At 40.9% G+C, this 15153-nt stretch overlaps 1 protein-coding gene across 7 annotated transcripts in view; it reads left to right on the plus strand.

Moving 5' to 3' along the window:
• PTPRJ (protein tyrosine phosphatase receptor type J) overlaps positions 1–15153 on the plus strand; it is a 75002-nt gene that overhangs the window by 649 nt on the left and 59200 nt on the right. The window lies entirely within an intron of this gene.

Consider the following 15153-nt stretch of genomic DNA (forward strand, 5'->3'; position numbering starts at 1 on the left):
AGACCTGGCGATGCAAGGCGGCAGGAGGACTTTGCTTGTACACTTGGGTTTGAGGCCCTGCTCTGTTCCCAGGTGTGTTTCAGGATGTTCTTCCAAGAACACTTTTCAGTGATGTAAATCAGAATCGCTTGCCAGGTGACCCACTGACAGCGTGCTGGCATAGACTTTCACCCCGTGCTTTTCTCAGCTGATAGTTTCCTGGTGTTCCCGCAGGAACGCTTCATGGCTGCTGTGAATGCTAATGTTTTGGGGCTTCTTGAACTTTTGATTCCAGATGTACCTGCTTGGCCTCTCTGCCTCAACAGTTTTTGCTACAGAAGTGTGAATGTGTATTGGGATGGACCAGGGTGCTCAGTAATTTTTGGTAGCAGTTCTGCCTGAGAGCTGCAGAACAGAACTGTACCACTGCTTTAGTTTAATTATTTTTTTCCCCCTATCTTACACTGGTGCTGGCTTGTAATTGGAGCCAATGACTACTGTAAACCTTTGCTTCCTTCTCCTTTTGTGTCTTTCAGTTTGAGGTACCTTGCAGTGTTTTGTCATTCCGTCTCTGTTTGTTGTTGTACCAAGCCTAGGCTTAAAAATATCTTCTAAATAAGAGCTGAAACTGATTTGGGTATCAAAGTACTCCAGCATTTTGGAAAAGCTCAGAGCAGGCCTGGATTGTCCTTGGGTATAGCCTTGCAGGATCTGTCTACCATGACCTCTGTGGTTTGTAGTTTTTCTTCTCAAGCTCAATCTTGTGACATAATGATCTACTTCTAACATTTTCTAAGCCAGGGTCTTAATTAGTGTCTAGTATGATTAATAATAACATGAAAAAAAAATGGACCCTCTCCTCAATTACATGTAGTTATATTTATGAACTCATCATCTTGGGACCCAGCTGCAGATCCTCGGGTAGGTCCTGTCATCCGCAGTGGTATCGGAGTTCCCATCAACAGGAGGACACAGATCTGCAGATTCTGCTGTGGCTCGTAATTTTAGGTAGGAGCTCCCCAGCTCTTGGTGTCATTACTGAAAACTGAGAAGACAACAGTCTCATTTGTGACTTCAGGTGTACCTGTGAATGTGAAAGCTGATGCAAGGAAGTCTCCATTCACCAGACTTCTTAACTAGTGCTGATCAGCACCTGGTGAAGTTATGAACAGTGGGAACACTTCCTTGATCTGCAGAGAGAGGTGGGGAGAAAGGCCCCTTAGGAGCTTTTTCCTTAGAGTAATAGGATGTAAACTGAGTCCTTGCTGGTGGTGTGATTCTGCAAATCACTGATTTGAAATGACTAAATTTCCCTGTGTTCACCTACGGAAGGTAGGGTGGGATCACTCATGTGTGAAAAGGTCGTTTATATAGCCTGTAAGCAATAAGGATGCAGAATAAAGCCTTGCTTGGATGGAATCCTGACTTTAAGCACTATAGTCTTGTTGTCCATTCCAAGATGCGTTCACATGTCAGGATGTTCTCTGACAGGGAACACTTTTGCGCTTTGTATTGGGTTCCTCGCATAGGCTAAGGCAGATATTGGAGTTGGCGGTTGTTGCTTGTGGTGTGGCATGTGCTCAGGTGCAGGGACGTGGCCTGGGACTACCTGGTGAGGTATTTAGCTGGTGTAAGAAGATGACAGCAGCTGGCAGGACTGTCAGGCATGTGGCACGAGCTGGACTTTGTGTGTTGCCAGTAAGAACTATTGCGTCTTGTCTACCATCTCCCAGCCAGCCCCTGAGCGGAAAGGCGGCAAGTTGGATGGAAGTGGCTCTTGGCTGGATCTGTCCTCTGCACTGCCTTTCAGATGACTGTGGGGTCGGTGAGGGGACAGCAGTCCTTACACAGACAGCATTGTCGGGCCAAATACACGCAAGGACTGGGAAGCAGCCCGAGTTATGGAACAACTGTGTCGTGGCAGATCTGGAGGGGTGTGACTGGCATATGATCTTTCTGTGGTGTCTTTTACTCAAGGATAAGCATTTTCATTATTTTTGATTAATTCCGAGAGTGGGCAAAGTTGGAGTTGTTTAAAAGCAAACCTTGCTGTGTGTATTTTTGTTGAGAGTGATTATATTACTGATAATGACAACTAATGTCTACTACTTAAAAGAGCAACAGACTTTGAAGCTCTGGTGTTTGTGTGCTTATTTTAGTACTTAGAATTATAAATACCTTTTCTGTGGACCTAATAGCTTGTTCTTACAGCTTATTCCATGCACAAAACTACTGATAATGTGTGAGTTGATTATATAGGATTATGGCTTAATTACTGGTCTGAATTTCCAATTGAGGAGTTTAAATGAAGAACTGTCTTATCTTAAATGTGGGCTTGCCATGTGTGCATGTTGCATGAAAGATAACTTCTGCTATATATTGGTCATTATTAATCATCCTTAATCATTCTTGTTGATTATTCTCCTGTATAGTAGCCTAAATTTTAGTTTATGAAATTATTCTGGGTTATCTTCAGCACAAGTAAGAAATACTTAATAGTAAGTAGTATCTAACAGAAATATTTTGCGAATACTTTATGGTAGGTCTACATACAGCTCATTTAGAGGCTTTAAAAAGAGTAAAGCTTTAGAAATGTGAGGCTCCCTTGCTGGTACTGTATGTACACTTCTGGGGTAAAACCTTTAATGGCCACTATTAGAAGCAAGGGTATCTGGAGACCTGAACAGGCCTGAACATACACAGCATAGGCCAGAAAGAGAAGCTGTAGCTGTGAACTGAGTGTGCTTGTGTCGGAGGAGCTTAGAAATATACTTTTCATCTGTCAGGACTAGTTATTTTTATATGATGACTGACAGTTGATGCTGAAGTGCAAGGGCTTTCATTTTTGTCTAAAACTGCAACACAGGTTAATTTCCTGTGCTTCTTTATGTTCCTCACAAAACCCCACAACACAAGCACCTTCTGCAGTGCTCAATAGATACTTTGTTTCCAGCGTGGCATGGATGTGTGTAGCGCTTCCTTAGCGGCATAGGCTGGCTGCACATTGCAGCACACTCAGATGATTTCCAATACTTTGTGTCTCCAGCCAGCAACACACAACAAAATATCTTCTTCTGCATGTTTGAGATCAGAATTCAGGCCCACAGTGGAAATGTTGCCTGTGCAAACAGACACGCTATTATTAGTACTTCCTCAATTATGTGAGCTACATGCAAGTCTTTGTTGAAAATTTTCATGGCATGTAATTTTTTTTTGGTTGGAGCTTCTAAATATGAGCGAAATTGCTACTGTTTTAAAATCTTTGGTTGTTCATTGTATAGGGCATAACCCATACAATTTTAATCTATGCATTTCCTTCTTTCTACTAGAATTACAGTGTATTGTAGAGTGAGCATTTTGACAATGTTAGAGAGTGGTTGGGGACTGGGAATTTGATGTTTGTAGGTATGAAGCCTATCTCATGTTGTTTACTTGGGGTTTATGCTTGCCTGCTTGAAAGAAGATTCCCAATATGAGCCAAGGAGAGAGAAGCCATTAAAACAGTCAGTGGCTGCACATCTGGTTGTTAGCCTGATGTGGCTGCTTTTAGGTAGACTCCAAAATTTGAATGTAAATAGTAGCTTGAACATCATGAAAGGCTGCTGGAAGTGCAGGAGGAGCTATTTGAATTTTCTCTATCAGAGAGGGCCTACTTCTATGTAGAAATGGGAGAGTGAAAGAGAACCTTGCCTTAAATGGAGCTATCAGTAGGAAATTAATTTTCAGCAGGAGATGACTGTGCAGGGGAGGACTTTAATTGGTGGGGGGGAAGACAGTGAAATGTAGGTGAGCATGTGCTAGTATGAAGTGATAGAAAACAAAGAGTGTTGGGAAAGAGTAATCAGGCATGTGCAGGAAGGGAAGAACAAAACAGATGCACTACTCTGGAAGGCTGCACCGAGGCTTTTCTCTAAGTGCTTTCCAGCTGTTCCCAAATGTATCTGCACATAAACAGGCCCCCTGGGGCTATTAATCCAAAATTCCAGGAGAAAATCCAAGATTAAGTGGGAAAAGTATTTCTGTAATCCAAAAAAGAATGGACATGTATATGGGGTCCAGCTAGAGCTAAATTGATAAATTTGTGGCCTCATTTAGTTGTCTTCTAGGCCATTTGTGGGCATCCAGTGGAAAAGGCAGGGGAAGATTTGTCCATGTCCTTCCACAAATGTTGGTATTTGGCACATCACTGAATGCAATTAGGGTTATTTTCCTACCATCACCAAGAAATTGGAGGAATCCCTTGATATTAGAAACCACACAGTCCCACCATCACTGTTCTCCTTCTGTGCTCTATGTGAAGATACCAAGGGCCCGCATAGGAAAGCCTCTTTTTTCCACTTGTAGCAATGCAATAGGAGAAAAGGTAACTGTGCTTTTGACTGCATCTCAGAATAGAAGAAATTGTACCTACAGCTATAAATGAAGGAAGGAATGATGTTGGTGTCTGCTGCGGTACCAGACATATGGGGTCTGGAACTGGCCTTGGCTTTACATGGTGCTTCAAACCCAGTTGGTATGTGTGGGGAAGAGGGCTAAAGCCTGTGTTTGACATGAGTACTACTGTAGGAAGGAGAAGAGACTACTGTAAGGATCACCTTCAAACTCTCCTAGCCAATGCTTAGAAGTCCTTTTCTCTCCAGTGCTGCCTATCTGCTTGTTCTCAGTCTCCTTTTCCTATTATTCTCGTACCTCCCATTTGTTTGGTACACATGTGGCTTCTCTCATTGTTTTGTACAGTTTTAACCAAACTGAACAACTAAAAGAAATACCTGGTATGTCACTAGGAAGTTCCTAATGCATGCAAAGTTTCTGTTGTGTGCTGCATCTGACCTTCTATTTTAAGGTTGAGAATGTGGGAGTTTTCTTTACATGTAGGGTTGGGCGTTTTGTTTATTGGAAGGTCTTAATGGTTTTTTGGTTGATTGGTTTGGCTTTGTGGTGTGCAGGAGAATGCTGTCAACATAGTGTAGTACTATTTTCTGTGTACTCTGCACCATATGGGCCAGGGATTGAGTATAAGGAATAATTTGTGTGAACTTCACCCCTGTTTCCCCCATTGAAGGTAAGAATTTTTTGCTTCTGAGGCTGTAAAATCATCACGTAAAGACTTGAACATCAGGTCCAGGACTTATTGTAAATTACAGTCTGTCTGTAGCCTGGTAAGCAGATGCAGACTCTTCGTGTATCTGTGTTGGAGGTCGTGGGTGCTTGAGGAAGGGCAAGGGTGACATGTGGTCCTGGCTCTGAGAGAGTCTCCTCTGAGCCCAGAAGTTCTGGAGCCCTCTCTCCCATCATAGCCCAGGTGAGTGGAGGGGCGTAAGTGCCTGGGAGCTTGTCCCTTTTAGGCTGCTGTATTTTTATCTACAACACAGCTGGCTCTGTGATTAGGTGCATTCACAGATTAATTCCTTACTTCCTTTTGGCAATATTTTGGTAGGGTTTTCTTTGTGTCTGCCAGGTTGCAAGCAGTTGGGCTAAACCTAGCCTGCATGGGAGTGCCCTCCAAAGAGGGGTTATTTGTGCAAACCAGCTTTGTGGAAACCCAGGGTGTCCTTGGTCATTGAGGGATCGTAGCTTGGCATGGGTTTAAATGCATATTTAAAAACCTCTACTTTTACTAGTTCAGCAGCATTTTTTATGGTTTTTTTTGGTTTTTTTTTAATAGAGGTGTCAAGATGAATCATTCGTGGTTGTCTTGGTAGATGAGTGGTGAGATAGGGGACTTTGCACCCCTGTAGGAACGCTCCTAGCCAAGGTTATGATGTTACACATCTTGCTCTGTTTGCTGATGATTTGTTCTTTGTAGATGTCTCTGGAGGGTGTTTGCACACAGGAATGCTGGTGACTTTTGTTTCTGCATTCCCCATCATGGTGGAGCTTCGGCTGAGCTTTCAGTCATTATTTCCTCTTGTGTACTTGGATTCTACTAAGTTAGAGCATTTTGAATAATCTTCCTTGTTTATTTTCTTATGTACACACATGAACAGGTCACTGCTGGCAAGTCTATTTCTGCATACCTGCTTTTGAGTCCTCTTTTTTCAGACTATAATTTCTACCAGCTCTGTTTCTGGAAATAAGGGGAGAGCTGTGCAAAGGATACCCAGCTGGAGGATTGGTTTGTGAGTGCTGTATTGACTAATGAGACAGGAGGATGCTGCAAAGGATGGGGCAGCAGGCCATTGCCAGAGAATGCAGCAGCTCAGTTTTGGGCCAGGCCAGCTTACATGTGCAGCAAAGCATGGAACTATATATGATTTTACAGACTGGGAAAGCTTTCTGCTGCTTCCCTGAAGCAGTTGTTATGCCTGCAGTGTCAGTAGTCCCTACAGGTAAATGGAAGTTGCTTCTTCTTTGCTGCCTTTCCTCCCCAGGGTTTCCTTGTGCCTGAAGTGGCTCACACAACTGATTCCCAGACCGTTCCCTTGAAATTTTGAACTTAATTTTGCCAAAGATAGCATGATAAGAAGGGCAAAGGGGAAAACTGTGAGACTTTATTTTAGTTAGCTTCATCTGCCTGCAGCCTGTATCAGCTTAAGTACAAGTGACTTGTTACTGTCTGATTTCAAAGTAAGAGAGATCACATCTTTGTCTTCATTTGTATAAACTTGCTCCGCTTTGTGCAAGGTGGCCTGTGTGTTGTTGAAGTGGAAAGGGCAGGCAGGATGCTGGAGTGGTAAATAGTGTCCATCTGAAAATGGACCACCAGCTACATCCTGGAACAGGAAGAATAGCCCTGATAGGAAAGGGGACCAGTTTGCTGTGCTGGCAGGGATTTGGGGCAAATGACCTCTCTGAGACCCAGATGTACCTTTGACTCCTACAAAAGAGAAGGACTTCTACTGTTACCCTCTGGGATGCAGGTGAAAGAAATACACATTAGCAGACAGTAGCAGTGTGGAACCAGTCAAAAGGCATTGACTCAGCCTTGCTGGTGGTTTTATTACAGTATTAGGCATGCCATGGTCTCTGTACTTTTTAAACATTAAAATGTGACTTATGAAAAACACTGAAGGGAAAAAATGGGTGCCTGTGGTTGGCATCAAATTTACATAGGTATAGTTTTATTGTGTTAAGAAGGGAGTTTAGGGTTTTCCTCCTTTTGAGATCATGCTCTCTGATTCTGCAGGAGCTTTACATACTTATAAATACCTCAAACTGAGAACAGCGATAAATTGATAGGGTCCTTTGAGATAATCAAGTTCTGTTTTCTTTAGTTTTTTGTTGGTTTTTTTTTCCTCCAGTGAAAGCAGATAAGGGAATTCTAATGTCTTCTTGACACTAAACATATTACAATCATCCATTTATAACCAAGTTTGGAATCAGGTGCATGGCTTCCCTGCTATGTGAGTTACTCTTTTGAAATTCTAGTGTTCTTTCCATCTCCTTGCAGGGTCAGCTGCTTCTTCTAATACTAGGCCTGAAGTTCAATACCAATAAAGATGTCCTTGTTTTGATATGATTTTTTTGTGAAGTAGACTGTGCCTGGTTAATTGAGGTCTTTGATGGTTTCACCTTCTATGGATTTATACTTTTTTTTTTTTTTTTGGAAAGGAGAAATATGGGAAGTGTAGCCACAGTTTCCTTTCCACAGTCTTTGTAAATGTGTATCTTCAACAACCCCCCCCCACCAAAAAAATAAAAAGCTCTTTCTTTGGGGAAGTTCATTATCTTTGGTTCAGTTTGCATAACTCTTTGAGGGGAATTTACCTCTAGGGTCTAGTTCCATGCTGATGGGCACCAGGGAGAAATAAGCTTTGAGGTCGGAATCTGGCCTTTTTAGCTGGCATACTATGGATGCCACAGACACAGGCCTGGTGTTTTAGGCTCAGGGTTTCTGACTGATGTTGTATCTGACAGCTGAAGAAAGGAGGCTGACATACTCTCACGTGAGATAAAGGAGCAGCATCAATATTTGCCAAATAAAAGTATTCTTTTTTATTATTATTATTCAGTATCTCTCTGGAGTTCAAAATCCTATTTCTGAGATGAAAAAAAAAAAGGAAAATTTTTGTGAAAGTTCTTTTTGCATTTTTTTTAAAGTGAGTGATAGACTATCCAGTTATTCTTTCTAATTAACCTTGTACTAGTTTTAAGACTTCTAAGAACCAACTAAAAAACCCCACACTTTGTTGGTACTATTAAATCAAACATGTTCACTTGAGTGATCAGTGATGAGTTAAATGTATTGCTATATCTGTGTTAGAATAATTGAAACTATCTCTAAGCCCATGCAAAGCACTAGTAGGTATTGGTATTGTGAATGTGTTAACTGAAATCCAATTTTAAGAAATAATTATGGGAAAGGACAAGGCTGTAAGATCTGGAATTAGATCTGTTGGGCCTTTAATCTCCATAACAATGAAGGTAATTGTATGTATATAATAAATCTCAACAATAGTCTCCTTTGTCCCTATTAAAGGAAAGAAAACTTTCCTTTGTCTGTAACTTATCAAGGACTTGCATTTGGACATGTTAAAGTTTCTGGGAGATAGTTCCAGATAAAAAAGCTAGCCAGCTAACAGAAGCAGAAAAAAATTCTTTATGTGTTGAATCCGTTTGGAAATGGGCCATTTTTTTCCAGCTTAACAGTTACAGATGAAATATTGTTATAAAATGTTTAGCCATTCCTTCATAAGGCAAGACTTTAATGGCCAAGTCCTCCAGCACCATGTTAGTGCATTTTTATCTTCTTGTCTTTTTCTCCAGCTGTAATGATTTTTCACAATAGCTGAAAGGTAGTTGATCTAAAATATAAATGTCTTAGCGTATTTTTTATGAATTTGAGACTGTGTAATGAAAGTGTAATTGCTTCTGAGCTTTTATTGTGTTTGCCTGATTCCTCTGTAACACTAATTTCTGAAGTCTGCTATACACTAGTTATAAAATATCCACAGTAAAGAAGCTAATAATCAGGTCTCTGTAGTCATGACATTGAAAGCCTAAAATATTTGGAAAAAAAAAAAGCTGTATCCTTAACTAACTATCTTTATAATAATGTGCTTTAAAATAATCACCAAACATCCAAACTAAAAAAAAAAATCCCCCAGCCAGGCATTATATGCCTTTGGCGATTAAAATATCATTAGTTTATTAAAATAACTAATTAATATATAATTAGTTTATTGTACTCTGTATTAAGCTAACTTTCTTCTTCTTTCTTTTCTGCAATATTTGTGAAGTTCTGACACTGCTGATGAGAGTATTATGTGCTGAGCTCTAGCCAGCAGCAAATATTTGCAGGTGGATGCAATATCTGGAACAGCCTTAGGCGATTCTCATTTCCCAGTACTAAAAGACAGTTCTACGGTATGTGGTTTAACTGGTATTTATTTAACTATTGTCTTCTGACTCAGTCTTCATAATTTTACTTGTATCTGTTCAACTATTTCCTGGTTCAGTATGCGAAGCATAACACTGCAGAAGGAGTGAGCAGGAGGTCAGAGCTGATACTTATTTACTGCAGAGCATGTTTTCCCCTCTTCTCCACCAATAAAATAATTCTAAATTTCTGGAAGTTTGAGCAGCTTACAAAAAAAAAAAAAAAGAGGGCATTCTTTTCATTGACTTACACTGTTTTGGTTTTCGGCTTGCAGGAAGGGACTGCTGTCCATCTAGCAATGAAGTTATTAAGTCATTAAGTTAATGATTAAGTGATTTACACAGAGCAGCCCCTGCTCAATCCTAGCAAAGCCATTGCCTGCTTGCTGTGCTGTTGCTGGACAGAAGGTCATTTTTGAAAACCTTTGCTGTGCCGCACAGGTTATGCTTGCATGCAGAATCATGTGCAGTGCATTTATGGTTTATAAGCAGTGATTTGTCCAATGCCTAAGTTTAGGACTATTCACAACAACTGACACAGTTGCTACTTTTTATTTATTTTCCCTCTCCTCTTCAAGTTAAGAAGAATAATAAGTTGTAATGCCCAGCTCTGCTAAAGACCAGTTGCTGCAGATGGTGTGAGTCTCCCGTACTGCTGTTCCTGCTAGCTGGCTACCCTAGTTGCTGCTTCTCTCTCCTAAATGACTTCTTTAATTGAAAAAAGGGAAGATGAAAAAGAAAACAGATATCTCATCCGTAGACATTTATTCAGTACTTGCTGCATGTTGTATTTGTCACTATTGTCTTCAGATTTCATCAAAATTAATTCCAGTTACGTTAATCTGAGTTTTGCAGTGAAAACTGATCAGTTGAACATTTTGTCTTCTCCTGTAGAAATGTGTGGAAAACATGGGAGATAAGATACTGCCGAACTTCAGTTTCCCTTTTGAGCAAAGACCTCCTACTTTTTCCTTTCCCAAAGTTTTCATTTTCCAGGGAATCCATAAGACTGATGAAATCCAGATGGAGTTTTGATGATTAAGTTGATGACTGAGGAGTTTTAGGACTTACAGTAGGTTGTTGCGTCAATATTTGTCTGAGAACATGGGATCTGCTCACTCCTCATATCTTCTCTTCACCCTTTCCTCCCCTTTATTGCACTAGTTGTGTTTTGTGACTTGGAGGCTGTAAATGCCATGGGACATTGCATTTGTACATGGCTACTACTAAGGAATCTTGATGGAGTTAGGATCTCTGGCAATGACTTCAAAATAAAAATCTTTCTCAGTCAACGTGTTCATGTAGGAACTCAACATAGTGCCCCACCACACCTGTCTCCACCAGGATTCACTTCTGCTCACCAACTGTATCAAAAATGAGAGCTGGAGGAGAAAAAAAACTTCCTTCATACAACTTCCTCTATTTTGTGAATACAGTGTTCCTTTTTGATCATGAATGGGTTATAAATCAGACAAAAGCTGGGTTGTGGGGTCTCATCGCTTTCTTCTCTAAGTGAATTGGCTAATTCTTGGTAGGTTTGTAGCTAGGAAAGGCATTCCTTACATCAGTCACAGATGGGGAAGGGGTTCTTGTGCTCAGAGAAAGACATTCACCTCTAGACACAGGGCAGCCTGTGGTAAACCACTTGATTGCTTGGGAATAGGGAGTAGCAGTGTCACTGAGGCTGTACAAAACAGCGAATATCACCCTGGATACTTGGTGTGTCATGGAGCAAGTCCCGCTTGTCAAACAGCTACTCATAGCAAGTCAGGGCAGTGGGAGGCATTGGGCTGCTGGGGAGCAAACTGTGCCTCCGACCTTATGAAGGGATAGTACATGGCAGTGCAGATCCTGCTGAGAAATTGAGGCTAAAGATAGCAACCATTATATTCAAATGGTGCAAAAATCAGCATGCTGGTAAAATATCTGTTGTAAGTGGCTTCCATCAGGCTGTTCCAGCTCTAGGCAGTGTGTATTGTACAGAGCCGAAACAAACCTGTTGTTGCCTTTACACAGCAAATGCTACTTTTTGCTGAGGAACAAAATCTACAGTTTGTTTCTGGATGTCCTGTAGTGCTGTGACTGGTCTTGTGGGCAGTCTGGTTTGTATGTATTGGGTGGTGTTTGGAGGACTCTAATTTGAGATGTTCCTGTCCCTGCTTTAATACAGAGAGCTAAACTAGAACTGTGTGTGGGTACAGTTGAGGAGGACATGAAAAAGCAAGTGTATGAGAGACTACTTGAGCTTGGGGTGTATTCACTCTTTCATCATGTCCATCTCTATGGAACCAAAAGCAAAGACAAGTTTCTAAAGAAAAGGAAATATGTTATTGGGGGAGGATGATGAGTAAACACAAAGTGGACATGAGGAGCAAGATTGCTGCAGCCTACGTAAGTTAACAGCGTGTCTCAGCTGTTGAAGCAGTGCCCAAGTATGTGCTGTTTCGTTACACAGAGCTGAACTATATTTTCTCTGAAATAAAACTGACCAGTCCACCTCCTTCTTTTTAATTACATCCTGTTGGAATGAGACATCCCTTCCTGAAATGAAAGATAAAATTCACACATGCGCCTCAGACCTTCGCGTGCTTGACAGCTGTGATAATATGGCACTATCCTCTGTAATTTGGGTACTGCTTAAAAGTGATAAAAGGCATTTCTACACAGCTAGTGTTGAACTTGCAGGATCTTGCTATGTGAGATCACCAGCTGTGTCCTGCTTACAACGAGGTGATGATAATCGGTGTCTGCTGATGGTCAACCCATGATGATCTGAAAGCTTAAGGAGGAGTGAGCCTGTCTGGTTCATCTCCTGCACCACACTGTAGCAAAGTTTCCAGTCTCTACAGTAACTGCTGTTGAGGGGAGGATGTGATTGGTGTTACTGTTTGCTTATTTGTAATTCAGGGTATTGCTCAAAGCTCCCTAGATAGGAGTGGGGTTACCTTGTTTGTTGTGAAAATGAATAGGAAGGCAGTCTGTTCTGAAATGCCCAAATGAATGTTATTATAAGCATGCCAGCCCCCTCATCACAGAGTGCTGTTGTAGACACTTCAGCTTGCCTGGATGCATTTTGGGATGCAGATGGAGGATGTCCCAGTGCAGCTCCCCCTGTACAGCCTTGCCAAGAAGTGAGTTTGCTTGGATTTTGGGGCAGCTTTTAAGCTGAGGTGAAAGTCGGCCCAACTGGGTTCTGGGGGCATTGCAGCTGAGCAGCTGCCTGGGAAGATGACCCACTGGTGCCTTGCAGATCTGGATCCTCTACCATAGGATTAACTTCCTGGTTTGACTTTAGACCTACCTCATTACTCAGGACATGGCTGGTGATCCTAGCCCTGGGCTGAGCCTGGGTACCATTCCTTGCAGGGAATGCATGGCAATGGTACCATGGCAATGCACACCTGGCTGGTGGAGCCTCCACCTCCTGCTGTGCTGCCCTGCTCAGCTCCCTGCTCCCCTTTCCATCTTCCCATGCACTTCCCTTACATGTGTCTTCTGGCTATTTCACCTGGTTTTTCCCTGTCCTTCTTCCCCAGTCTCCCTCTCCTTCCATGTATAGGTTAGTAAGAATTGTTTACAGAGCATCTTTCAGTGCTTGATTTAGCATAGAGCAACTACTAGTAGCTTTATGATGCATTTATTCCCCCTTGCTCCACTTCTGCAAAGGCTCCAATAGCCACAAGTCAGTTAAGACTTTTTATTTTGATATCCCAAGTGTTTCTGATATATGTAAGCTTTTCCTAGCTACAGCAAGGGCAGCCTCAGCGAAGGGAGGACTAAAGGGGTTGCAGAAAGCCCATTTCTTGCCAGACCATAAGGAAAAAAGGTCTTCAGGGTATTTAGCAATTACAGATAATCCTGTTATAACTTCAAGTAAGTGAAAGCTCCACCCATTCTGAATTTTCTTAATGCAAGTATGGACAGCCTTTCTCATAGCATTTCTCATACTTGTTTCCGAACCAATACATCTTGTTTTCTTAAGTCTCTCTGTATTACATAATTTTAGTTTGTCATTTTGATTGAAAATCCTTCCCTAATAGCCCAGTCTTTTACACAGTTCCCTATTATATATTATTTTAGAAACATGGCTGCTTTCATATTTCAGCATTTTTAGCAATACGAAACTTCAGAATATGATTCCTCTTTTAAAAAGTCTATTTCTAAAATTCAGTCCTGTTCTTTACAACTCTTTATCTCCCCCTTTCCTTTTCTACCCACACCTCAAGTAAAATTTTAAGTATGTGGGTGGAATGGGTTTTAGTGATGTGGGGGAAACAATTACATGCAGTGATGATGGGGAGGAATAAACGCCTGTTTAGCATGGTAACGAAATATGTTTTTTGCAGAACTCAGATTGTAGTTGCACGTGGTATATGGTGTGGCTTCCACCCGAATTTTCTGTCATGCTTCTCTTCAGGTTTGGATGTACATGTCACAGAATAGTTTTGTTTAATTTGTATTTATTTAGCTTGACGAGGAGGAGGAGTGTGTTTTAATTGAAAGCAAAAATTCCTGTGAACCATATGCCTCACTTTTCAGTCAGCTCTAATTAAATTTCTTTTTCCTCCCTGATTTCAGGTTGTTTCCCCTTTGTGTGCATAAGTGAGAACTTACGTGGGAGATCCCCATCGTTGTTATTGTGTCACAGCCCTGTTTTATTATCTCATAGTTCCGTCTGTTGATCAGACTTGCTAACAAAGATTGTCATTACAGACACTTTTTTTTATGTTGAAAGAGCTTATGATAAGTTAAATATTGCTTCTGTAGGTCCTTTGTATTTCAGAGTGATTGATGATGAAAATCAATATATTGAGCCATTGGGGAAACTTCTTAAATGTGGAGGATAAGGCACGAGGGTCCAAAGTAACATAGTGAACTGATGGCACACAGCTTGGACTTGCTGAGTTTCAGTGCTGCTGTGTGATTGCAAGAGGACCCTACTCTTGTTTTCTCTTTCTACCAGAAAGTCATGTTTAATACTAAAGTCAGTTTTCATATAACTATGTTTTATTTCTCATAACTGTAAGATAATAGGATACTTTAAGTAACATTAGCCAGTTCAAGGATATCTGTATATATATATATGTACCTATATCTTTGTGACTGTATATGCCCACACGTATATATTTGTAAATGTAGAACAGGAGAGAAAAAATGAGCCTATAGTGAGAAATAATTTATTTTGGTATTTAGTTTTGTTTGTTTAGTATCAAGTATTGTTTGAAGGAGGCTAAAGGAAAAGGAACTCTGCATTGAGATAAGCAGTAGGAGAATAAAAAAAAAAGATGTACTTGGCTTAAACGATGTCCAGACTTACTGTGATATTTTCCAGGCACTAGTATTTTCCTTTTTTGTTAAGATTATAAACACTTGATTTTTGTTGAGTCTACAAAATACAAAGAGCCACAATATTAATACATTTAACTGTTCTTTAAATATGCATTTGAGTGCTTTGTTTTACTCCTCTGTGTTTAAAGAGGAACCTTGTTACATCAGGCTTTAACTTCTACAACTGATTAGGGACTCATTAGCTTGACAAATAACCATGTGATTAAGGGCAGGGGGAAAAAAACTGGTGAATGGAATAGAGAAGTACTTCAGTGCATTCACCTGAGGCCCTTACAAGGAATTTTATCAGTAGAACACCATCAGTCTTACTTCAGTGGCTCTCCTGTTTCTGTTAAATCGATCTGGGTGGGATTCTTTTCACAGGCGTTTTGTGTACCCACATCTCTGTAACTGAAGAAAAATCAAGTGTTTCTTCCAGCCTCAGCATCCCTGATGTTGGTGTGTCTGCCTGGTAAAAAGGGCTGTGCAGCTGGTGGGGATGTTGCAGTGGTGTGTATTTGTGAGTGT

This window comes from Chiroxiphia lanceolata, chromosome 6 (genome assembly GCF_009829145.1).
Source record: "Chiroxiphia lanceolata isolate bChiLan1 chromosome 6, bChiLan1.pri, whole genome shotgun sequence".
Taxonomy (NCBI): Eukaryota; Metazoa; Chordata; class Aves; order Passeriformes; family Pipridae; genus Chiroxiphia; species Chiroxiphia lanceolata.